Source organism: Grammomys surdaster, unplaced genomic scaffold, assembly GCF_004785775.1.
Source record: "Grammomys surdaster isolate TR1022 unplaced genomic scaffold, NIH_TR_1.0 62, whole genome shotgun sequence".
In the NCBI taxonomy this organism is placed as follows: domain Eukaryota; kingdom Metazoa; phylum Chordata; class Mammalia; order Rodentia; family Muridae; genus Grammomys; species Grammomys surdaster.
Window position 1 is genome coordinate 12,686,352 of NW_021604564.1, and position 27,494 is coordinate 12,713,845.

The 27,494-nt window shown below is 43.0% G+C and overlaps 1 protein-coding gene across 4 annotated transcripts in view; it reads left to right on the plus strand.

Moving 5' to 3' along the window:
- Positions 1-27,494, plus strand: part of Pld1 (phospholipase D1) — a 196,118-nt gene that overhangs the window by 53,854 nt on the left and 114,770 nt on the right. The window lies entirely within an intron of this gene.

Consider the following 27,494-nt stretch of genomic DNA (forward strand, 5'->3'; position numbering starts at 1 on the left):
GGGAAGGGAAGCTAACCTGTATGGTTCAGGATCTGCAGGTCTGGTAAATTTGGTGGAGAGGTGTTGGGAGAATGAAGGCCTCCAGGAGATGGACAGCTGACTGCTCAGGGCAGCTGGGGATATCATTGATCTTTTTAAGGGAAAACATTTTCATCTTTCTACCATAATTGGGAAGCTAGGGGACCTAGATAATCTGTCCCCATACACACTGCTTGTAGTAGACTCTTATTTGTGTTTGGATCAAGTTCCAGTTGTTCTGGATGGCAGCCAGTCTTCATGGAGTTAGGCAGGGCTATGACCTGGGGAGTGGAGTGCAGATCCAGGAATGCAGGTAGAGATGTGAATCAGAAGATCTTTTGTTCATATCTTAAACAGATTAACTAGATGGGCTGAAGAGATGGCCCAGCAGTTATGAACCCCAGGGTGCTCTTCCAGATGATCTGGTTTTGATTCCCAGCACCCAAAAAGTGACTAACAAGTTTATGTAACTTCAGCCTAGGGGATATGATAGCCTTTTCTCGCATCTTAAGGCATTACATACTCACGAGGAAGTAACTCTTTTTTAAAAAAAGGAGTAATTCAGGGCCCAACTGGATCACTGCCTATCAAGTAAGCCCCATGCTAGTGATGGTAAGTACAGAACTCCTACTCTGATTGCTGAAGCTCACATACTCCTCCTCTGTGAACCCGAGAACCCACAGCACAAGGTCTTACCCCGAGTTTCTTTTGGCCAGCCTCCTTGATGCAGCATAGTCTTTGCCTTCTTAAAACTCTTGTCACAGTGCTAGAACCCAACAAATCCATTTTCTACTCTTTCCCACTGTGCTGGTGGCTTAGGAAGCTACTTCTACTCTGAGTGGTCCCCAAAAGACTGGCCCAGGTCCTAGAGAAGATGGTACCTATAACGTTTGTTCTGAAGCTAAAGTGGATACACTCTCTGAATCCAATAGGAGGTTCCTCTAGAAAGTTCTTTCAGGGGTGAAGTGGGCACTGAGCACTCAGATTTCCAGAGAAGTTGCATTTCCTGAAGCCTATGCATGGGTGATTGACTCACTGGGTGACTCTGAAATTACAGGGAACTACCTTCTACCCTGAAATATTCAACCTGTGGCAGTTTGAATAAGAATGGCCCCATAGGCTCATAGGTTTGAGTACTTAGTCATCCAGGAGCAACACCACTTGAGACAGATTAGAAGATGTGGCCTCGTTGGAGGAGCTGTGTCACTAGGGGTGGGCTTTGATGTTCCAAAAACCCATGAGAAGCCCAGAGGAGCTCTCTCTGCCTGTGCATCAGGAGGTAGCACTTAGCTCCTGCTCAATGCCGTGCATGGCACCATGCCCCTGCCATGATGACAATGGGCTAACCCCTGAAACTGTAAGCAAGCCCTCAGTTACATGTTGCTTTATAAGGATTGCCTTGGTCATAGTGTCCCTTGAAAGAAATAGTATAGTGACTAAGACACACCCTTTGTTCCCCATTTTATCTTCTGGAGCCACAGACGCAGTGCCTAGTTTTGGACTATTCAAAAGGCCTCTCATTTTATTTCAACTGAATAGCCACAGACTCTTGTCAATCACACCCCATAATACTAAATCTTTCAGATACAGCTTCAACCTGAGGGCTATTCTTAAACAATCTGCAGTTTCCCCTCCTTTCTTTTCCAAGTACAGACTGATTTGCAGGCTAGGTTTCCTGGCTGTTCTTCATGGACGATGCCTTCATTCTAATTTATCCCTAGTGTGTATCAGCTCTGAAAAGAAATTCATGTGTGTCATTTTTTATAGTTATAAATTTAAAGGCATGCATGTGTGCATGTGCATGTGTGTGCATGTACGTGTGTGTGTCCAGGGAGTAAATTCATGTCATTTAAGTTTGGGGGTAAGTGCCTTCACCTGCTGAGCCATCTTGCAAGTCCTGCTTCTAGGCTTTAATGGAGACTCTTGCTGCCCTCATTTGAGCTCAGAATGTGGGGCTGGAACAGAGACCCACAGATATGATTTATGCCTGACATTGCTCTGACCTATGGGTTTGATAGATCAAAGGCTCCTTCACTGGTTAATATGTATCTGGGTTGCAGTGGCCTCTGGACTTGGCATTGAGTGAGATTCCTTGTGGCTATGCTGCCCTAAGCTTTGCTTAGTTTCCTGCTGGCCCTTCAACTTCAAGTGTGGCTGCCAGCTTCTTTTATTGTGATTCAGTTCACAGATAATCTTGGAAGCCAAAGTGTTATTCTTGACAGGTTAAGAGTGTGGAGAATTCAGGGCCTGGGGAGATGGCTTAGACTGTGAGAGTGTTTGCTGTGCAAGCTTGAAGTCCCAAGTTCAAACCCCAGGACCCATGTAAAAAATCAGAGATGGCAGTTGGACTTTGTAATTCTAGTGCCATTGGGAACAGAGAGAGAAGGATCAGTGAGTTTGCTGGTTGCCAGCATCACTCAGAGAGAGAGAGAGAGAGAGAGAGAGAGAGAGCGCTAATATTTTCTTTTGACCTCCACAGACACAGGCATGCACATCTGTGAGCACACTACACACTACACACACTTACTCACACACCAGAGGGGAAACGGAATGTTGAGAATTCAAAGCAGTCCTTTTTATGGACCTCTAGAGGCTAAAAGTACTCTGCAAGCATTTTAGCCAATGCCTGGGTAATCGATTAGCCAGAAAGCCATTCTCATTGTTCTAGTTCTGTCTAAACAGAGGTAAGGAAAAGAACGGTAGCAAGCATTATGAAGAACTCACTGGTGAATCTTGAATGACAGAAATGTAAATGTGTAGAAAGATTTCCTTGTCGCATCATGCTTCACTCAAAATCTCAGACACTTGGGAGGTAAAGGAGGAAGGGTCCGACATCTAAGGTAATCTTCTGCTACGTAGTCAGTTCAAGGCAAGTGCAGGCTACAGAAGGGAGGGAGGGAGGGAGGGGGGAGAGAGAGAGAGAGAGAGAGAGAGAGAGAGAATTTTTTATGCTTTTTCTTAGTTCCAAGAAGCAGCCTAATAACCAAAACATAAATGCAATTTGTTATAATTTCATTGTTAAGGCAGGGTCTCCTGTAGGTCAGACTGGCTTCAAACTTGCTGTATAGCTAAGGATGAGCCTGAACTTCTGATCTCCCAAGGGCTGGAATTGCAGGGGTGTGCTACCACACCTGGTTGTAGGTGGTGCTGGGGATCAAACTTGGGCTTCATGCATGTGAGGCAGGCACTCTATCTCTCCAGCCTTTTGACACGGGAATAAAGAAGGAGGCAATAGAACATCTTCCTGCGAGGCCTCCGTTACAGGTAGAGCACTCACAGTTTGAGAACTCTGCTGAAACAGAAAAGCAATGCTCAGCAAATTGAGATGGTGTTCCCATAGCTTCCAACTCATCTGCTGAGGAAGAGGCAGCTGTCCTTCACTTTGAAGCTGAATTTTCTGTCTGAAGATCACATGCCACTCAAAAGAGAACCATGAACTTTCTTGAAAGATATCTCATTTAAATCCATAGTAAACTGAGGTTTAAGGCTGTTGTGCATGTACTTATAAACGTATCAGTATTCAAGATGGTGCTGGAGTTCGTGTGTGTGTGTGTTTGTGTGTGTGTGTGTGTGTGCGTGTGTTCACCATGCTCATGTGGAGGCCAGAGCTGAACTTTGGTGCTGTTCTTGGGAGCTGTTTGTGCTTTATTCTTTTCTTTTGTTTGAGACAGTGTCTCACTGGGAACTAGGGCTCACACATTAGGCTAGGCTGGCTGGACAGCAAGCCCCAGATCTGCCTGTCCCTGCTTCCCAAGTGCTGGGATTATAAGCATTCATCTCTGTCCCTCACTAGTTAATGGGGGGGGGGTGCAGATCCAAACTAAAGTTGACAAGTACTTCACCGACTGGGCCACTCCCCCAACCCCTACATAGTACAGTATTGTCTCGGGATGTGTACTTTCAAGTATGCAAATTTCAGTAAGTCTGCAAAGGATACCACGATCGGGCTCTACTCTGCTGGGTCAACATACCCTGTGTGTTCACTTGCTTCTGTGATTGGCAGCAACCTTTTGGGCTATGTGTTTCTGCTTTTACCCACCTCCAGTACCTTTCTCTAGAACCTTGTCTTTTTTTTTTTTTTTTAACAAAAAAACGATTTATTTATTTTATGTATGTGAGTACACTGTAACTGTTCTCGGACACACCAGAAGAGGGCAATAGGTCCTGTCACAGACGGTTGTGAACCACCATGTGGTTGCTAGGAATTGAGCTCAGGATCTGTGGAAGAGCAGTTAGTGCTCTTAACCACTGAGCCATCTCTCCAGCCCTAGGACCTTGTCTTACAGAGGAAATAACCACTAATTCAGAATTGTTTTTACTTTTCTAGTCATTAAAAGCAACAAAGAGCAAAAGAAAAAGCAGCAAAGTATAATACTTTTTTTCTAAATGTGTCTTAGGGCACTGTGTGATACAAATTAAAAAAAAAAAAAGTCTGTGGAAAGCCCTCAGTCATGACTCTGTGTTTGGGAGAATAAATTATCTCGGAGCTGAGACTGCAGCCACTGGAACCGAAGGTGGTACTCACTCACGCAGGTGTTGACGGTGCTCTCTGCAGCCTTTGACAGTGTCATTCCCCTCCCCGTCTTCATGTTTTAAGTGCTGTTTTTTGTTTTGTTTGTTTTTTTTTTTTTATGAGGAGTGAAGAAGTGACCCCTGCTGCCAATTTTCCTTCCTTAGACTCTTTCTTAGAGTTTCATTGCTGTGAAGAGACACCATGACCACTGCAACTCTTAGAAGGGAAAACACTTTGTTGGTGGCTAGGTTATAGTCTCAGAGGTTCAGCGCATTATCATCAAGCATGGCAACATGCAGGCAGACATGGTACAGGAGGAGGAGTTGAGAGTTCTACATCCTGCTCTGCAGTCAGCAGAGGGAGACTGTGTAGCTTGAGCTACACTGGGTATAGCTTGAGCATAGGAGACTTCAAAGCCTTCCCCAGCAAGGACACACTTTCTCCAACAAGTTCACACCTACTCCAACAAGGCCACACCCCCTAACAATGCTGCTCTCCATCGCCAAGAGTTCAAACCCATGAGTCTATGGGGGCCATACCTATTCAAACCACCACAGACTCAAAGAAAAACCACCTGCTTTTCCTTTAAATTCTGGTGCACACTGATTGCCTTTTTATAATCGGTTGTTCTTTTAAGCATTTTTTAATTGGTAAATAGCTTACTACCAGTAAAACCCTCCTACTTGAGGTTGGTTATTTGGTGATCTTTAGTGTATTGTCAGAGTGGGCTCTGCAAGCACAATTTTTCTATTCTCTGCTTTCCCTGTGTGCCTAAACCTCTCCATATTATATTTTGTTGCTTTGTTTTTGGAGACAAGAGTTTCATGTAGCCAAGGATAACCTTGAACTCTGGATCTTCTGGCCTCTATCTCCCCAGTGCTGAGATTATAATTGAGTACCACCATGCCTACCTCATGCTGTTTTTCAATATTTTTTCCTCTTAAATAGGTGTGCAGATTACCAAAAAAAAAACCTTTCAAACTTTATTAACTTATACCATTTTCTCGTTACTTTGTGACTTTTTTTTATTAACTTTATATTAGTGCCATTTTAGTGGATGAATCAAAAGTGTGTCAACTGTCTCCAGGTTATTAAGCCTGGCATGTCCTTTCTCATGCCTTCCATCCTTCCTACCCTCTGAACCCATGTACCGTGTATGCACATGTATGCAACCCCTTAGAGGCCAACTTCAGCTGTCACTCATTCCTTAGGAGCTGTACACCTTTTTGGGGGGATGCTCTCTCATTGAACTGGAACTACCAGTCCCATCAACCCACCTCCCAAGTCCTGGGATTACAAGGGCATGCCACCATGCTTGGCTTTTTCTATTTGCAACAAGAGGTCTAGGGATCAAACACAAGTCCTTGTGTTTGCAAGGCAAGCACTTTACAAACTGAGTGAGGTACCCCGAGTCTACCACCACAGGCCTAGATCTGAACTCTGCTGACCATCTAAGACATTGCTTTGCACAGCTAAGGCTCATCTGGAATCCATTCTTCCCTGGAGGGACTTGGAAGGATGAAGGAGCTGGTTTTCTACTTAAGCAGAGAATGTTTTTTCTCTTTGTGAGTGAACATCATTGTTTAGAAGGGTAATAAAAAATAACCAAGTGAAAGTGATGTTTCTTATCCTATAAAATCCCACTTTCTTATTGAAAACCATTTAACTGTAGGTCCTAAGGAACAAAACTACCCTGCAGAGAAGACCATTGACTATAAGGCCCTAATACTACCCAATGGCCAGCCACTAAATATCTGCTCTTATGTCTTCAAGCTTGTCATGCTGACAGAAATAAGATATTTTGACCTTATAGAAGAGATACTTAGAACTTGGCAGGACTTACTAATCAACTGATACAGAGAAATAGGGAAAGAGAATTGCTAAGAATGGGTTCTCAGATTCCAGCTCTATGCAGCTACATAGATTATGCTTCTAATTTATTCAGGAAGCAAGCAAAAGAAGAGGAAATGTTTTGTGGCTAGAAGATGAAGAAGCATGTTTTGAGACTAGGGCTGTGATTTGGTAGAGAATTTGCCTTCCATGATTGAGACCTTGGCTTCAATCCCGAGGACCACATAAACTGGGTGTGTGGCTCAAGCCTGTTATCTAAGCCCTTAGCAGGTAGATGTAGAAAGGTCACAAACTCAAGATCGTCTTTGGATACATTTAATTCTATCTCAAAGTAAAGTAAAATATAAAATAATGAAATCGATCTTGAGCACCTTGACTAGAGATTATTTACACGGTTGATTACCAGGGAAGTTCACAAAGCAGATAGATGTTAGGATTGAGTCTCAGGAGAAAGAATGTGATTGGACACATTCTGAGAGTCCAGTGGCCACCAGTAGCTCTCAGGAGAGAGATGGTTTCTGTACACAGGAGTCTGCTGGGGACACAGCAAGTGGGAAGAAATGTATTCAGTGGTAATCTCATTTAGGACCATTGGGACCCCATGAAAGGAAACACTGGCATGTATTATCACCATTAAAGTGGAAGACATCATCTGGAGAAGTGTATAAAATGATACTGACTCCAGTGTCCTGAAGACTCTTAGCATGCAAATGTTGTACACAGAGACAGCATCAGGAGCACTCCTACAATTGCCAGCGATGGAGTTAAAAAACTAGAACATTAGAAACCCAGCCAAGGAAGGATCTTGAACAGGGTGAAGACAAGGGTGGTAAAAAGACTTTAAAAAGGTAAAAAGGTAGAAAGGCTCCATGAGATAAGCATGGGGCTGCAGCTTATAGATTTTGCAAGTCCATATGGTCTTGACCTTTGAAGCAAGATGTTTGGTGGAAGGTGGAAATGGAGAGAGATGAAGCAGAAAGACCAGGCATGCATTTTCTTAAGAAGTCTGCCTTGAGGTAGGAATGAGAGAAACATGATGGTAGATCCATAGATGACAGTCTATAAAGCTCAAGGCTTTGTCACTAGCCACATCGAGAAGATTTGGATAGGGACCAGGAAGGCAGATGGCTGCATTGGGTTGGGATTGGACAGGACAAAAGGGAATGCAAGTGGAGATTTGGGACAAGGAAGAATGATGCATTTGGCTCTTTGAATAAATAAGAGTGCAAGGCAGAGAAGGGGCCGATGGAGAGTCCATAGCTTATTGGATATTTCATGCTGCTTGGTATCAAGGGCATTGTTAAATAAAAGTGACCTACATAGTTATGCTACCATATAGGACTGTGATTTCCTGCTTTGAGATGGTATGTGAGTATGCATGTTATATCTATCTATCTATCTATCTATCTATCTATCTATCTATCTCTATCATCTAGCTAATTTTTTTTTGTTTTCTTGGTTTTTGTTTTTTGTTTTTTGAGATAGGGTTTCTCTGTGTAGCCCTGGCTGTCCTGGAACTCACTCGGTAGACCAGACTGGCCTCGAACTTAGAAATCCTCCTGCCTCTGCCTCCCAAGTGCTGGGATTAAATGCGTGCACCACCACCACCCGGCCCTAGCGAATATTTTTATGATTTCATTCTTATGAGTAGTTTGGTTAGGCACAGGACAGGGAGACTGATTGCTACCTACAAATGGGAATGGAGAGCCAATAGAAACTAAGAACTTGGGACTGAGACACAGCCTTTCACTTAAAGGAACTCACTCTATTGGAGGAGGTAGAGCCAAGCAGAAAGGCATGCTTTTATACTCAAAGGATCCACTGGGTTGCCACAGAAGCACTAGGCATACAACTTGCCATCTAGGACACAGGAAGCTTCCTGGAGGAAGAAATATCAGATAGGTTCACCTAGAATACTGAATCTATCAGGCAAAGAAGACTGGGGAATATGGAGGAGGTTCAGTTGGTATAATGTTTAATGACCTGAGATCCATTCCTAAAGCCCATGTTAAAAAAAATAGCTAGGCTTGATGGCACCATCTTGTAATCCCATTGCTGGGGAGGTGAAGTCTAGTAGATTTCTAGAAATTGCTGGACAGCTATGCCTAATCTATTTGATAGACCCCAGGCCAGTGACAGACCCTTTTTTGAAATAAATAAATAAATAAATAAATAAATAATTTAAAAGGATAGTTTTTGAGGAATGATACCAAAGATTGAACCCAGGCTTCTACGTCCACAAACATACATGTACACACATGCACATGAACACATACATAAACATACATGTATCCAAAAATATGGGGATCTAAAGAAGGAAAAACCATGGGGAGGGGGCAGTGCATCACATCAGAAGGCTCAGAACTACAGAGTAAAACATGTTGAGTCTCATCTATCTGAGCAAGGGAATGGATGGATGCTTTTCAGAAGTTTGATCAAGGAATCACAATAAGAGAGGAATGTTAGTTAAAGTGCAGTTACCTTCCATGTAATAAGTGCTCAAGCCTTAAAGGATGAGGGAAAACCAGCTGTTGGTCGGGGAACTGATGAAGAATGGAGCAGAGGAAGGAGGACTGGAAATAGGTTCTGGTGGCTGAAAGTACAGGGCAGTGGGAATGGCTCCTCCAGAAGAGAGTCAAGGAAGGAGTCTATTACCCAAGTAAGGTGAGGGAGAGTGAGAAGGGTCCTTCTCAAAGCCTCCCGTTCCACTGGGAAGTAAAAAGCACAGTGAGAGTCTCACTCTCTAGCCTAGACTGACCTGGAACTCACAACATAGCCCAGGCTGGCCTTTGACTCACAACAATCTTTCTGCCATAGCCTCTCCAATGCTGGGATTCTGGGCCTGAATTACCGTGTCTTGCAGCACACTTTGGTTTTTCAGGGATGCAGCCCAAGTCTCCCTGTCCTCTGGGGCAGGGTGTCTGTGAAGACAGTTGTTCTCAGGATAGCTCTGGACCTTAGAAAGGCACAAGACAGCAAAACCATCTAGAGTGAGGACAGAACTGGTTCTTTCTAGTAAGCAACCAGTCTACACCCTGAGGGCGGAGTCTGAAAGTTGAGCAGATTAAATGGTGTATCCTGCCTGTCAGGTTGGCTTGCTGACATATTTGCAGAGGTGACTCAAGCTTCATTCTTTGGAAAGAATCCTCTCCTGAAACATGTTTGGGCAGGCAATTTGTGAAGAGACTGACTTCTAGTCTCTTCTGTTTCTTCTGAGTGAGCCTCGGCCTCTGTCTTTGCAGGGCACTGAAGGAAGCTGGGTTAAATGAACTCCCAGGTCATCACATGCTGGCTTCAGTGAATACAAGTGTTGCTTACTATGGTTTACTTAGACACTCTGAAGTTTCTCTCATACCTTTAATTTTTTTTTTTACTTTATTTTACATGCATTGGTGTTTTGCCTGCATGTATGTCTGATTGAGAGTGTCAGATCCCCTGAAACCAGAGCCACAGACAGTATTGAGCTGTCATATGTGTGCCAGGAATTGAACCAAGTTTTTTGGAAGAACAACCAGTACTCTTAACCTCTGGTCCATCTCGCTAGCCCCTCCCTCAGATCTTAACAGTGCTTGCCAGCAAATGCATGAATCATAGAAACTTATTGATCTATATTACACTAACTTCTGATCCTTCATATAAATTCACACATATACATGCCTACTGAGTGCGGACTTTGCTCAATTCTATTCTTCTAGACAGCTACCAAAGGCATGATGTACAACAGACAGGATTTGTTTTGGGGCAGGGGTGGGGGGAGGCAGGGGTCAACCATGGAGCTAGCTACCTTGTTTTTTTGTGAAGAGGTCTCTCCCTGGTGCCTAGAACTTGCTGAGTAGGCTGGCTGGCCAGAACACCCCCCACCCCAAGGGTTCTGCTTATCTAGACCCCCAATCTCTGGGATTGCAAGCATGTGCTACCATCAGCTTAGAGATGATCAGTTTCTAAAGTTTGGATGCAAAGACTAAAGAAAAAGTAGTGCTGGGGTCAAAGATGATAGTCCTATAGAGACAGCCACCGTGAGGATTTGACCAGGGATTCTGGGCAGACTTTCATTCATATCAGCAAAAGAATCATGAGCCAGTAACCTCCGTTCAGAAGAAAAGACTGTTAGGTTTACTTGTTGGAGATGGAAGGAAGGAAGGAAGGAAGGAAGGAAAGCTATGCTATGCTGGGTTACTGTCTAGTCTGTTTGGCACTGAGTAAGCAGGTCTGTTAGCTGGTTTTAATTTTTTACTTCATCTAACTGGACTGTTAGTGCCCGATGATTGACATGCTATACCTTTGGTGACAGCCATTGTTAACTGTTAATAACACTGACCTGGGTGACATCATACTTTGTGTCAGGAACAGGGTAAAGTATTTCATATGCATTATTCTACCATTCTATGAGGTAAGATTGTCATAAGATGAACAAAACAAAACAAACCCCAAAGTTCAGAGGAATTAAAAAAACACAATATAATATATGACACAAATGGTAATATAGTATTCTATAAGTAGTACTATATAAAACTTAATATAGTATACTTTAAGTGAATTAATATATAAATTAATACGGTATACTATAAGTGATGTAAAAGGTTACAGTTCCACCACTGATAGGTCAGCCTGGTTGGTAGAATGTTAGCCTAGCATGTGGAAGGCTCAGGGTCCTATCTCTAGCATTACATAAACCTGGTGTGACTCATACCTGTAATCAAAACAATCAGGAGGTAGGAGTGGGAAGATCAGAAGTTTAAGGCTGTCCTTCCATACTTATGGAATCCAAGGCCTGGGATATACCCAATAAATGATAGAGTCAATGCCAGGAGCCCGGTGAGCACGCACATTGGCTGTGAATAAGCCTAGTAGTGTGACGATGGATGTGAGGCTGAGGAGAGGGTAAACTCTGTAGATTCAGATGTCTTATCTTTCAATCGACTAGATTTCAGCTGCCCCCGCCCCCAGAGTTCACAGAAAAGGCAAGGCATGTCCTACATGAAGGTACAGGTGCCTCCAAAGAAGTAGAGTTCCTGAGCTCCACCATGAAATGTAGTGGGCGGACACATGGCCTCTTGCTTTTGCAGAATAGATGAGGGAAAGGCAGAAGGCTTTAGGAGGAGCTTAGAAGGTGTCATCTGGTAGACAGGAGAGGAGGACTGGGATGTGATAGGAAGGAAGAGGGTGATGGGGCCATCAGGCCTCCAGGGACACTGTTAGGAATGATGGTGCATCACTCACCATGCAATCATTACTCAGACCCAGAAGTAGCTCCCGCTGCTCCGGGAGCACACTACTTGCTTTCAAGCTGGAGGTCTCACTTTGTCTTTATTGTTTCTCTATTTATGGCTAGAGTTGCTTTTGTTGTTGTGACCAAATACCTTACATATAATCCTCCTGTCTCTGCCATCTGGGTGCTGGGATTAGAGGTGTGTGACACCACACCGTGCTTAAACATAGTTTTGATGTCTTTATTTCTTGCTCTGCATAGTGTTTTTTTTGAATATATAAACAATTATATATATATATTCCCATACACTGTGAGTCTCTGTATTATGTAGCTCAGGCTATCCTGGAATGTACTATGTAGAAAAGCTGGCCCTGAACTCACAAAGCTCTACCTGCTTCTGCCTCCTATGCATACCTTTATTATTTTTTTTAAAGACAGCATATCCTATGGCTTAGGATGGACTCCAGTGTTTTGTATACCTGAGGATGATCTTGAACTTCTGATCTCCACACTCCAACCGCTTGGGTACTGGGATTGTATCCACATGCCACCATGCTTGGCCCTGAAGTAGTTTATCTACTCTTATAGCTGCCTGTTTTATTTACCCAGATTCCTTTGTTTTGAACTGTCTCAGAGCTCATTTGAATATGTTCTTTCACACCCTTGTGGAAGAGACGTTATGACTGTGCTTAGGGGAAGATGGTAGGTTGCACCATCTTTAAGTTCACCAGCAACCATCATGTTGCTTCCATAAGGTTGTTTCAGCTCCTGCTCTGGCCAGCAGTGAATAAGAGTTTCATTTCCTCAGCAGCATGTAGTAGCTGTGGCCTTGCAAAATCTTAGTAGTCCCTGGGGTGAAATGGCTTCTCTTGTTCCATGGAGGATAGTGAGATAGCCAGAAAGACAGGGTGACTAAAGGGCTACTATTCTACACTTACTTTCGATGCTGATATGTACCCAAACATACTTCTACTCTATCTGAATTTTTTCTTTCATATTTGTAGAAATTATTTTTATATATTCCTCTCTCCATCTGGGATTCGCTTTTTTCAATGTGTAGAGTTTTAGCACTTGTCTATTAAAGGTTTAAACTTGCGCATGGTAGAATTTCTCAGTGTTTCTGTGGTAATTTTTCTATTTGTTTGTTTGCTTGGTTGATTTTTTTTGCAGACATGGTTGTGTTATGTAGCCCATGCTAGGCTTAAATTTGCCACAATTTTTCTGCCTCTTTCTCCTGAATGCTGGGATTAAAGGCATGAGCCACCAATCCTGGTTTTGGTTTGTATATTTTGTGTTACATTAATATTACTTCTCCTAAGGTCTCAATAGCAGTTCTTTTATATTTTAATTCAAAGTCTTAGAATTTTGTTGTGCACATTTAGACTTTTAATACTAAAAACACATGTTGCCTTTACAAAGGACTATAATCTCAAAGTATTTTTACGGGAAATCTCAGGGAAAGATCTAATTTTGCTTAATATTTCCTTATGAACTGTCAGCTTTAGCATCATTGACTGAAGACTCCAATCTCACTAGTATTTTCTGTCATTGTCATAAAGGAGGTACACCTGACTGGGATCTGTTGGTTCCCAGTTGTCTTAATATGCCTTTACATTCCTCTGGGCTTATAGTAATTCTTGACTATATATTTTAGAAGAAGGCAAGTCTTAGCTACTTATTTTTTACTACATCTTCATTTCAATATTATCAAGTTCTTTAGATAATATAAAGAATTTGAAGCAGTAAACTTAACACTGAAAAAGCAAGCATTCAACACCCCAGTTTTTGAGCATCTGGACTTTTATTTCTGATGCTCTCCACTTGTTTATTCTTTTCGTTGTTCTTCAGTTTTATTAAATAATCATATAAAACATTCTATATATTGTAATTATTACATTTATTATTATTATTATTGCAAGTGTACACACATATATGTTTGAGATGTGTGTGTGCGCGTGTGTAAGCATTGTGTGTGTGTATGTGTAAGCATGTGTGGCATGGTACACATGGGGAATCCAGAGGACAGCTTGGATTGAAGTTGGTCTTTCCACCCATCTTCTTGTGGCCTCCTGGAATCTGGCCAGTGGCCACCCTTCCGTGACAGGTGCCATCTTGTTGAGTCAATTCTCTCGCCCCTTAAATAAGTGAGTTTGAATTCCTGTCTCCTCCTCTTCACCCTGCTTAATTTAAGCAAACTAATCCATGACTGTCTTTGACATTAGTGACTATACATAATCATGCAGGCTGCCCTCACACCAAGCTTGGTTGTCTGTTTAACTGTATGTACCCTTCAGTGCTGGGTATCTCCAGGGCCTCAGCTTCTATCCCCAGCATCACATAAAATTGACCTGGTGGCATATGCCTGGAATTTTAGTACGCAGAAAGTGGAGGCAAGAGGATCAGAAATTTAAGGTCATCCTTAGCTACACAGTGAGCTTGAAATGCTCTTAGCCACGTGAGACCTTGATTCAAAAACAAAGCAAACCAACAAACAGCATAGCAACGAAGTAACCTTCTTCGGTGCCACCCCCCATCCCAGCTTCAGGTCTAGTGGGCCTCTCTGTGCCCAGCCCTGCTTAGTCTGTTTCTTTGTTTTTTGGACACTGGGGGTTTTCCTTCATTATTTCTTTTCTGATCCTTGATGCCATTACCTTTGACTGGCCATTGGTAAAGCAATGGCTGTTTATTCCAAGGCTTTCTGTCTGTAGCTGCAAGGGGCACATTCATTATTTTAATCTGTTTCATTCCCCAGTGAAGTTGATGGCAGTATTTTGTGGTTTTCTGCTTTTGTTTTGTTAGTTGGTTTTTGTTGTTTTTGAGACACAGTCTTTCCAAGTAACCCTGGCTGTGCTGGAACTCTGTACAGCCTAGGCTCACTTTAAACCCATAGAGATCCCCCTGCCTCTGTCTCTTAAGGGCCAGGATTAAAGGTGCGTGCCACTCTACCTGGCTTAGTAGCAGTGTTTTCTGTAATGTACACCACCAACTCATCCACAAAATCCAGTTCTCACAGCTGGTTTCTGCGCCTCGGTGGTGTCTCTCAGCTCTTAGAAGAGCTGCTGCCTTCAGTCAGACATCATTTTAACCTGAGCTGTAATTTTACACAGGATATTGTCCTGTTTGCTTTCTGTTGCTATGACCAAAGCAGCTTTGGGAGAAAAGAAAATTTTTCTTCTTACGCTTTACAGTCAGCCATGAAGGGAAACAAAGACAGAATGCAGGAGGCTTACTAGCTTGCTTCTGTCACTCAGCCAGCCTTCTTACACAACTCGGGACCAGCTGCCCAGAGACAGCACTGCTCAAAGTAAGCTGGGTCTACCCACATCAACCATCAGTAAAGATAACAACCCTGTCCTCCTTAGGGTTCCTACTGCTGTGATGAAACACCATGACCAAAAAGCAAGTTCCACAGCACTGAAGGGAGTCACTACAGCCATTCAAGCAGGGAAGGAACCTGGAGGCAGGAGCTGATGCAGAGACTGTGGAGGGATGCTGCTTATTGGCTTATTTCCATGGCTTGCTTAGTCTGCTTTCTTATAGAACCCAGGACTACCAGCCCAGGGATGGCCCCACCCACAATGGGCTAAGCTAATTAATCAATCATTAATTTTAAAAATGCCTTAAGCTAGATTTTTTTGTTTGTTTGTTTTTTCAAGATTTCAAGACAGGGTTTCTCTGTATAGCCCTGGCTGTACTGGAACTCACTCTGTAGACCAGCCTGGCCTCGAACTCAGAAATCCGCCTGCCTCTGCCTCTCAAGTGCTGGGATTAAAGGCGTGCGCCACCACTGCTCAGCCTTAAGCTGGATCTTATGAAGGCATTTTTCTCACTTGAAGTTCCTTCCCTTGAGATAACTCTAGTTTATGTCAAATTGACACAGGACTAGCCAGCACACCCCCATGGACAACCCTGCTGGCTAATATAATGGAGGCAATCCTTTAGCTGGGTTTCCTCTTCTCAGGTCTATCAGCTTGATAACCAAGAGGAAGCTAGGCGGATTCTAGACTGGAGAGATGGCAGTAGCTGTTTTAGCATAAAGAGGGTCAGATTTCAAGTTGTTCCTCTCAAAGTCGCAAACCTATCACGGCTCTATGTTATCACAAGAAGCTTTAATCGATGTGTTTCTGTGTTTTTCACCCTTGGGAAAGAGGTTGAGAGCTACTTAGTACTAGAATGCCTAGGAGAGACTGAACAGATGCATTGCCAGCTTCCTTTAGACTGCATGAGGACCTGCAGGGTCACTGAAAGTGCTCTCTGCCTTGCTTACACTTATTAAAACATGGGTTGCCTGCCCATTCCTTTGTGTGGAGACAGATTTTTAGATACCTGGGAAAATTTTTTGTTGATAGTCTACGCAAGAGAATCAAGTTCTTCCAGCTAAGCGCTTAAGGAAAGAAAGGAACCATAGTGGAAATAGTTCAAAACTACCAGGTTTATAATCCCAGCACTTGTAGGGTAGAGTCAGGAGGATCAGGAGTTCAAGGGCAGCCTGGGTTACCTGAGATCCTGTATCCAAAAACAAAACAAAAAAGATATCAGCAGCTAACTAACTGACCAAACTGGAAAACAGTGCCCAACTCCTACTCCCTTTATCCTACGTGTATGTATACATATTTCTTATTTTCCTTTCCTCAACAGCATAAGCTTTATAAGGAATAAGAAAATGAATTTTTCACACTGTGCTCAGTTCAGCAGAGTCCAGGTTCAGGACTCTGGCTCACAAGTCCTCAGTGGAGTGCCCCTGGGTTCTGCCAGAGCTCAGCAGCTACTGGTATTGAAGTTGTCCAGAACTGTTTCTTCTTGGTCAGACATGTGGTGGGGCCATTGTTTGGGCTGCACAGGGGAGTATCCCTTAGATCTGTACAGCTTCTTCCATGTTATCAACCAGACCCCAGATGCCAACGGTGGGTCAGGGTGATAGCGGGTGGCAGGATCGACTTTGGCTATCACCACCACTGGTCTTGCTGTATCTTTCATCATGTGTACTTTACTGAAGGAAACTCCATAGTCATGAAAACACTTTTCTTGGATTTTTCTGAGTCACTGAAAGGAAATATTTCTTCATGTCATCTTAATACTGGTTAATGCTATTTGTGTCTTGTGGTATGTATTTATTTCATCCACTAAAACATGGGTGAGTACAGTTTACCTTGTTGACGTGTTCATATCACCTTGCTTAGTATAACTTTTTTCACAAGAACAAAGTGCTTTTTCCCCACACATTCAAGTGCAATTACCACCCTTTCTTGAAACACACTGTGTGAATCTTCGATTCTTAGCCATAACAACTTGAGTATTTATTTATGGGGTCATCTGAGTGACAGTGACCACCAGAAGCTCATATGTTTGAATGCCTGGTCCCCAGTTGGTGGAACTGATTGGGAAGGATTTGAGGGTGTGGCCTTGTTGGACAATTTGTGTCACTGAGGGTGAGTTTCAATGATTCAAAAGCCCAAGCCCTATCCAGTTAATTTTCTAGTGTTTGTGTCACAAGGTCACATGTCTTAGCCACGGTTTCAGGGTCATGCCTACTTGCCTGCTGCCATTCTACCACCAGGCTCGCTATCATGATAGTCAAGGACTCTAACCCTCTGGACCACGAACCCTAAATGAAACACTTTCTTTTATAGATTGCCTTGGTCACGGTGTTACAGCAATTAAAAAGTAACCAAGGCAGTTTAGAATTGAAAGGCTGGTGTTCTGAAGCTTGAACATAGTTTTTCATTGTCAATTGCTTTCACAGGGGCATGCGCGCGCGCACACACACACTCCTGCGCAAACTTTGAATAAAAGTTTCTGCATTTAGCCAAGGTTGGCCTAAAATGTTCCATGTAGTCCAGGGTGTCCCAGAGTACCTGATCTTCCTGCCTCAGCCTGCAGGAGTGCTACTGTTACTGGAGTATGCCATCATATTTGGCTTCCCTTTTGGATTCTTGTGGTTGTAGAACAGAATTTGTCATTCACACAGAAAGCTAACTAACAAGCTTTGAAATTAGGAAAGGCTTGCCATGTTTTCTCTCCAAACAGAGTGTTTACATGTATGCATTGTTGCATTGTTGTTAGTGGGGTAGGTGTAAGTCTCCTTGGGTGTTGCTTTAGAGTTCTTATCCAAATTGCCATGGTGTTCGTGCTGTGTGTGTGTCTTATGCATGGGGCTGTTCCATGTGCTGTTTGTGGCTCCAACATTTAATGATGCTAAGACATAGCGTCGTAAAGTTTTACACACACATCTATGTCAAAGTATGAAACATAATTTTTCTTACAATGTGACTATGTGTGTGTATGTGTGTGTGTGTGAGAGAGAGAGAGACACACACACACACACACACAGAGACAGAGAGAGAGACAGAGACAGAGAGAAGAGAGATTCTGATGGTGTTGCCCAGGCTGCCCTTGAACTCACAGTGATCCTCCTGCCTTAGCCTTCCTAGTACTTGGATCACAGGTTTGTACCACCATAGGTAGCAACTGTTTCAGTTTTTAGATGAGGAAGCTGAGCACTAACTAAAGTCACTTTGCCCAGACTAGTCAAGGCACAAAGAAGAACCAATTAGGTAGTTGATTCAGGTGGTGGTGACCTCAAGTGAGTCACTTGCCTTGTCTGTGCCCCCAGTTTCCTTGCCTATGAAAAGAGTCACAGGTGAACCGTCAGTAAAGACTGAGCTCAGGCCTGCAAAGTACCCAGATCCCTGCTCCCTGCAGCACCAGCCAGATACAAATTTTCTTCTGCCTTTCACTGTCATAAGGGCTTCTGTGTGGGGCAGGATGGTTCAATGGAAAACTATTGGGTGTTGACATTCTGGTTCTACTCTGTGCTAGCTGGCATACACCTCCTGCCTGAGGTGAGGTTGCACAGTGGGCTTAATGAGGACTCTAGAACAACCAGAATAAAAGGAAAAGAGGGGCTGGAGAGATGGCTCAGCAGTTAAGAGCACTGACTGCTCTTCCAGAGGTCCTGAGTTCAATTCCCAGCAACCACCTGGTGGCTCACAACCATCTGTAATAGGATCCGATGCCCTCTTCTAGTGTGTCTGAAGAAGGCTACAGTGTATTCTCATATACATAAAATAAATGAAATTCTTTGCCGGGCGTGGGTGGTGCACGCCTTTAATCCCAGCACTTGGGAGGCAGAGGCAGGTGGATTTCTGAGTTCAAGGCCAGCCTGGTCTACAGAGTGAGTTCCAGGACAGCCAGGGCTACACAGAGAAACCCTGTCTCGAAAAACCAAAAAAAAAAAAAAAAAAGGAAAAGAGACAAGAGAAGCAAGAAGAACAACCAGGAGGAAAAGCAGCAGTCAATTGCTCAGCTCTCAAGGGCTTCTCGCTTTGGGTCACCAGTGTGCATCTCTAAGTCAGGGTAAGGAAATGTGGAAGAGGCTCCACCTTCCATTGGTCAGAACTTCTCAGAGAGCAGGACTCTATGCTTCCCAGGTAGTCACTCCCTGGAATCCAGAACAGGGACTGTGGAGGGTCTGTATGGGTCAGTGGAACTCTTGTGTTGAGTGTTTTGGAGACAGTACTGAAGCCCAACCTCCACCAATGGGGCAGCTAAAGATACATGAAACCTTATAAGAAGATATAAGGCCAACTGTGACTGGCATCTGTATGAGCAGATGCTTGGGAGGCAAGCAGGCATCAGAGGCCATTCACGAAAAAGTGTGAAACTTGGGTGTACTGCTGAAGCTCCCTTCCACTCCTGACTGACACTGAGAGAATGTGTTTGATGCATGTTGCTCACATTGCCATGGTTGGCACAGAGTAGGATCTCAATGAATGTAGATATCATTTTCCTGTGACAGTTGGATGTGCCCCTGGAAGCAAAGTAGCTAGTTCCTACAAGGAGAGGAATACTAAGCCCTAGGATGCACCAGGCAACATGCTTAGGAAAGCTTTTGCCAGGCAAAATGGATGCTCAGAAGACCGCCCAGGGAAGTCAATGAATTTAGAGAGATCTGGGAATGAATCAAGAAGCATCTTTTTTTTCCCTGCCTCTAGGGTTCAATGAAACTGTGGAACTGATTGCTGCTTCTATGTTATAAAGCTGCCCTGGTTGCTTTGGGTCAATGTTGACAACGGTTGTCAAGGATCATTCTCATAAGCATGGAATTCAGATACAGTATCAATTGAGATTTGTTAATGGAAAATTAACCATGGGCCTGGAGAGATGGCTCATTGCTCCTCAAGAGGAGCCAATTTGAATTCCTAGCACCCACATAGTGACTCACAACTGTCTGTAACTCCAGGAGCGCTGATGTTCCTTTCTAGCCTCTCTGGGCACTGTGTACTTATCCACAGACGTGCATTCAGGCAACACTGACACAAGAAATAAAAATAAGAATCTCAAAGGAAAGAAAATAGAAAATGGCCATGTAAGGACCTTTACTAGTCACTGTTGGTTTGTTTGTGTTGTTAGCTGTGTAAGAGAAAGAACGTGTTCTCTGGCTCCAGGGTTCAGATTACTTATCACCATCTTCTCTGTTCTTTATACCTTTGGGAGAAAAATCATAACATTGTTAGATATATCCCATGAAGGGCATACCACAAAGCCTGGAAAGGAAAAGCAATGAAAGATTGTTTTGAGTTCCCAATATCTGATTTGATGTGAGTTCTGAGGGAAGATAGTGATTAGAAATCAGACTTAAAACCCTCCAGAATAGCAAGATGTCCACACAGACTCTGGGCAGGAGAGGGATGTGTGATTCCATATTACATCATATGCTCTTCATGGCATAACTGCAAGTGCAGGACCCAGTTGAAACAGACCTGTAGCTTTCAGGTCAGCCAGAGCTTAGCTACTAGCTGGTGGACCAACCTCCTGACTGTCACCTGGACTAGCTTGTTTGATTATTGGTGTCATGAAAGTCATAGTGGTACCAGTTTGTGAAGCTGATGCCAGGACTATTTGGCAGGTGATACAGGATGAGCCCTTGGCCAAAACTCAGTGCACTAAGTTCCCATAGCAATAATCTGTGTTGGTTACCAATGAGCCATACCATTCATATTATCTTCTCAAGGCATTTTGCAACAGGAGGTCACTGCATCTGAAACCCACTGCAGTTTAAGAGGAAGACTTTCTTCTTGGCCTGTATCAGATGGCCTGTAGATGCAGATTCTCTACAGACAGCTCACTAATTAAGTCAGCTAATAACAAATAATTGCTGAGCAACTATTCTATGAGATCTGACTGGTCATGGTGTTGCCCCATTTTCCCCAGGAGCATCCCCAATCTCCTACAGCGGATAGGTGTATCTGCCATCAAAATGTGACTGCAGTTCTTTGGACAGGGCTTCTTAATGTGTGCATTACAGAAGGACATTCACGGGCCCAGGAAAATACATGGGACACACTGTGTAAGAACAACTGTACATTTCTCCTGGCGCTTTAGGCTCAGAGATGTCACAAAAGTCACAAAGCGGACTGGGCTCCTATGTTAGTTACCTTTCCATGTTGTGACAGATGTTTGACAGAAGCAACTTAAGAGGGGGGCTTATTTGGGGGTACAGGCCATCATGCTAGTAGAAGCACGGAGGCAAGAGTTTGAGGTGACTGGTCCCACTGTGTCTGTTGTCAGGGAGCAGAGAGAAGAGGATGCTAATGTTCATCCTGGTTTCTTCTCTGTTCAGTCCAGGACTCCAGCATGTGTGTTGATGCCTTAGGGCATCTATTGCTGTGAAGAGACTCCTTTACCAAGACAGCTCTTGTAAAAGAAAACATTTGATTGGGGCTAGTGTCCAGTTCAGAGGTTTAGTCTATTATCATCACTGTGGGAAGCATGGCGGTGCACAGGCAGATGTGTTGCTAGAGTGGTAGCTAAGAGTTCTACATCTGGATCAGCAGGCAGCAGGAAGAGAGAGTGACACTGGGCTTGGCTTGATTATCTGAAACCTAAAAGCCTGCTCCCCAGTGACATACTTCCCCCAACAAGGCCACACCTACTCCAACAAGGCCGTACCTCCTAATAGTTCTACCAACTATGAACCTATGTAGACCATTTCCATGCAAACCACCACACTGCCACATCAGGGGGCCTGTCTCCCAGATAATTCCAGATCTTGTCAAGTGAAAAGCAAGGGCCACTGTCATAGACAGTTCCATTTCAGAACCAAGGAAGAATTGCATGAACTGAGGGCAGGGCTAGGGCCAAGGCCAGGGAGGATGACGGGTGGTGACTCCCTGGACAATTCCATCTACAGCTGTGCTTTACAATGGAAAGTTAACTGGTTTCTTTGCCATTTCTGTGCTGTAGTCTAAGAGTCAGAAGACTTGGCCAACAGGCAGATCCCATTTTCTGAGTGGCCCAGCCAGAAGGACAGCTGCGAGAAGCCATGTTACTCTGGGAAACTAAGTAGAGGAAGTATCTGAAGACTTCTATACCTAAGCAAGCTTCTCTATGCAGATCTTGTCACTGAGCTAGAGGGGACATTGGCAACCAGGGTCACTTCAGCTAGGAGTGGCAGTGCAGTTCACAGAGGTGACACTGACATTCTGGAGTTGATGGTTGGCCACTCTCTGACAGTAAGGACAGAACCTTCATGGTCATCCAACCTTTCCCTGTACTGCCCCGACATACAATTCAATATTTAAAATTTTTATTTTGTTATTTGATGTGTATGGGCATTTTGCCTGAATGCATGTCTGTGAACTGTATGTTTGCAATGTCTGTGGAGGCCAGAAGAGGGTGTCTGACCCACTGGAACTGGAGTTATAGATGGTTGTGAGCTGCTAAGTGAGTGCCAGGAATTGAACCCAGGTTCTTCAGAAGAGCAACCACTGAGCCGCCTCTCCAGCCTCGGACATTTAAGTTTTATTGTTGAAGGGCCATGGCAAGTTTCTCACTGATCTTTGTGGATATGATATTCTTAAAAATCAAAGATCAAAGAAAACATTAAAAGCTTAAAAAAAAAACAATCTACCATGTTTTATTTTCTCAAAATGCATAGTTTAGAAGGTAAAATATTCCAATACTCTATTTAAGGTCAGTTAAACTCAAAACATACTTATTCAAGGCTTACTGCATCACTACAGGTTTCAGTCAGTTTGAACTTTTGGTTATAATTTTTATGCTTTAGGAAGCATCAAATTTATACCATAATAGTAACCTCTGTGTGTGATCAGAGAGAGCTCTGTGATGAGGATGGTTCTGTCATCATAAATTATGGGAAGCCATTAATTAATGTTCTTTTCAATGATTTGATTATAATTTACATACATAGTTATGATTTGTTTTTTTGGCTTTGAAATCTGTTATGTTTATTTCTCTTGCTAAGCACAAATATCACAAGAAAAACATGGGTATGGCATGATTACTCAGAAAGGAAGCAGAAACCAAGACAGACTTGTTTTCTAAGAATGCAATGCTAGAGGTTTTATTGTTCTTCCTTTTAAAATTATATTTGTATCATTTTATTAATTTTTTTCATGTGATGTGTTTGATATACTTTAATCATATTCTGAGAGTCTCTCAGTGGCCTTCCCTCCCTCACCTCTAACCACAGATGGTTTGTTAGTTGGACTTTGGAGTTAGAGGGTTGACTTCCTCACTTCCTGTTCATGGGACCCTCTGCAGGTGTCCTCTCTTTTTCTAAGCTGGTATGGCTGCTAGTGGGACCCAGCTCCCAAGATGATTATGGAATTGTATCTTTGTACAGTGTCTGGCTTGTAGGACATACTTAGCAAATGTTAACTAACACTAAGGTTTACCTTAACATCAATGACAACAGCTGGCAAAATCATTGTTATTTTAGCTAATATGTATTTATTAAGTGGGAAGGAAAATACCTGCTCTTGTTCCCAGTCCTGTTGAAAGTTAAAAAGAAAACCCTATTCCTCTGCTTCCTTTACTGAATGATGAGGTTATTAAATAGCTGTTGCAAAGAGTTTTGATTCTAGAATTGAAAATCAGAAAGAAAAAAAAAAAGGAGAGGAAAAGAACCTTGTTTACCTCCCGAAACATATGCAACAGAAGCTCAGCTGCTCTTATCTGTCTGCTGGCATCATCTCTGAGAGAGAGAGAGAGAGAGAGAGAGAGATATTAAACTTAAGAAGAGATAAGAGAATGAACTATGTTATCTCAGATGTCAACACTGAAGTGTATCCCAGTATCCCAGTGCTGGGTAACTCAGGCTGTAACCATGGCAGCTGCTCTCCTCCAAGACAGATCGCTTTAATTAAAACAACACATTGACTATAGCTCAAGGTTTGACAGCATAGGAATAAACATGAGCTCACCATTTGACTTTGAAAACTAACACCAGCGATAGAATAGTGGGATAATAATAATTCATCACACAATGTGAAGACCCCAATAAAGGCCGTGATGCTCAAACCATGCTTTCGATTTCCTACAGCTGGTGGTGAAATCTTCATGATCTAATGTGGAAATCTGCGGATCCTTTAGGTCCCCGAAAATTTCTTATTGTCTTATATCATGAATACAGGAAATTCAGGAAGCTGTCCTGACATATTTCCATTACTGCAGTGACTGTGGGTTCAGATGATCCTCTTCAAGGTGTGGTGTTTAAACTAGAGGACGTGTCCTATTGTCACAGAGCACAGACTTCATAGAAAAGAATAAACTTCTAGCCATTCAAGCCATAAAATAAAGCCCATGCTTGTGAACCTCAGCAACTAAGTTTGTAATACATTAGAACCAGTCACATCTGCTTTTAAAGGTCAGTCCTCCATAGAAGACATCATTCATTGGTTAGGAACTTGTGGTGATTTGAATAAGAATGGCCAGTATAGGCTCAGATGTTTGAATGCTTAGTCATCAGGGGGTGGCACTACTTTAGAGGGATAGGGAGATGTGGTCTTGGAGGAAGTGCATCACTGGACTTGGGCCAAAGAGGTTTCAAAAGCCCGAGCAAGGCCCAGTGGCTCTCTTCTCCTGCTGTCTGTGGATCTGAATGTAGAACTCTCAGCTCCTTCTCCAGCACCATGTCTCCTTGCCTGCCTCCATGCGCCCTGCCTTGATGACAACAGACTAAACCTCTGAAGCTGTAATGCTTTTTTTAATACGGGTTGCCATGGTCACGGCGTCTCTTACAGCAGAAGACCACTGATCAAGACAGAGCATGTACTACTCTTACATAAGACCTGAGTTCAGTGCCCAGCAACCACACGGGGTACCTCACAACAACTGGCATTCCAGCTTCAGGGGATTTGATGTGTAGACGCCTCAAAGACTCGCATGCAATTACTCACATGCACACATATATGCACATAAGTAAAACAGTTAAATCTTTAAAAAAATAATGATCCTGATACAAGTTGAGTGCCCTTGGACAAACACCTAAGTTTCACGATCAGACCTCTGAAGTAAATTACAAACAACAAAGTTAAATAAAATCAAATAACAAAATTGAGTTAAAATTATGCTTACGATACAATAGATGCTTTATACTGAGTAATCTTCTCTTATTTGACTCTCGGTTTCTTTCCTCATGCTTCCTTCAGTTTCCACGTGTTAGCATGCTTCTTTTCTCTCAGCCGGAAAGGAGATATTTATTTTAGCACAAGCCAATGCCTTTCTTCTACTTCCCCAACATCTAGATTAGTTTCTATATGATGATTACATTTAAAAAATATTCTAGGACTTCGCCAAAAAAATGGAGGCTATGCTGAGAAAGTTGGGATAGTTAACCATAAATCTATTTGATCAATAAAAATCTCTAAAATCTTTAAAAATTAACAAATAACACTATGATGTAATTTCTGACTTGGTTTTCCTTATCTCTTTTTCTCTTCTCATTACCTTGTCTTTTAAATAATAAGAAACTTGGCTCACGGTTGACATCTAACAAGTGACTCTTTGTTGGATTAGGAGAAAAGGAAACAAATATTTTAGTTGTGGCCCAAAGGCAGAACCTCCCCAGTGAAAGCTTGACAAACACTAATTAGGTAATTTAGGCTTAAAAGCATTCTCCCACCCACTCTCTTATTTAAATGCAAAAGTACTTGGAGTAATTCCTGAGACAGGAAGATGGTTAAATTAGTTAAATTATCTTGGAGGCTAACCTGTTTTATGGTATCTCTCATATAGAGTTAAAGTTTTATTGTTAAAGGAACTTGGGGATGAAATTTGTAGATAAGGAAGTCAAGAGCCCAAGGACAGGTACTGAAATGGCTTTGCCCTGTAACACTGAGTTCTAGGAAAATGTTATTTCCTGTTCATGCATTATAGCATTATAGTCGGGGGAGGGGGGAAAGAGAAAGACAGAGAGAGAGACTCAGAGAGGGGGAGACAGAAAGAGAGAGAGAGAGAGACAGAGACAGAGACAGAGAGAGAGAGACAGAGAGAAACAGAGAGAGACAGAGAGAGAGAGAGAGAGACAGAGACGGGGAGAGAGAGAGAGAGAGAGAGAGAGAGAGCGAGAGAGAGAAAGAGAGAGAGAGGGAGAGTTGAAAAGAAGAGATACAGGCAAGGAAAGCCCAATAATTTGACAATGGTAAGGTGTAAAAACATTTAAATTTCTTTATTGTCAATAGAAAGAAAGATGAGAGACTGGTTAGTCAGTTCACAGGGCACTCTGATGTGTAATCATACACACAGGGCAAGCCACAACTTCCCTCTACCACCCTGTGTCTGCATTGCCAAACAAGGGCTCTTCCAGACACAGCAGTGTCTACGTTTTGGAGACATGTTATCATAAGAGCTGACTAAGTTGGCCCCACAAGGCACACCCAGCTTCTCCACAGAATCTGTAGGAGAGAATCCAACCAGGACTCCTCTTCTCAGGGTATTCTCTTCTCAGAAAGTGCAAGCCCTTGGAAGCAGCCAGGGATGAGCTACAGATTATGTAGCTGTTTCCCCAAGCCATACAGCAGGTGCTTTTTAACTCATTTTCACATTTCCTATGTGTATGTGCACGTGTGTATGCACGCACAGGTGCATGTACCACGGACACATGTGGAGGTTGGAGAGAGACTTCCGGGACTTGGTTCTCTCTTTCCACCATGGATCCAGAGGCTGAACTCAGCTTGCCAGGCTTACACGGCAAGTGGTTTTATTTGCTGGACTGTCTCACAGGCTCCAGCTTTACACTTTCAGCCATTGCTTCTCACACACAGTGAGTGCTAACATAATGTCTGTGAGCTACAGTAGAAAATGGGTATGTGCAGAAGAGTTAGCCATGGGAGACTCCCAGCTTAGGCCTGGCTGGATCAGAGGTGATTTCTATATTGGGCACTACAGACTTTTCCTTCAGCTTTAACAACAGTGTTCACTGCTTAACCCTCCATACTTTAAACGAAAAATAAAATCCACCTGAAGCCTTCTCCCTGGGCACTGATGTGCAGTGGCTCGCGTTATTAGGTGTCAGGATGAAATAGAGCCAGCTTTCTTAAAAAGGGGGAGAGAGTAATAATCCTAGCACCTCTGTTATCTTTAGGAACAGATATATTAATCTGTTTCCTTTCATGACACGTACTCCACCACTACTCAGGCAAGGTCACGGCCAAAGCCTCACGTCTCTCAGTGGTAGCACACTTTGCTAGGGAATCAGCTCCAGACAAAGTATAGAAAGGTTATGTTATCACACATTTTATTCTTTGCATTATTGCATTTGCATGGTGCACACGCTGAGTACCAGGGCCCTTCTGGGTGTCAGCGCTTGCCTTTGCAGTATGGGTTTTAGGATCTAACTCAAGTCGTGCCGTCTCATCAAGCATAAGAAATGATGTTTACATCTGCATATTTGGATGTGGAAAATTCCCTTGATTTTCTTTAGGAAAGTGTTACTTATTTTTCATATATTATACATTTTACACTCATTTTTTCTTTTCTTTGCTTTTCTTTCTCCCTCCCTCCCTCCTTCCCTCCTTTTCTCCTGCCCTTCTCTCTCTTTCTTTCTTCCTTTCTTTCTTTCTTTCTTTCTTTCTTTCTTTCTTTCTTTCTTTCTTTCTT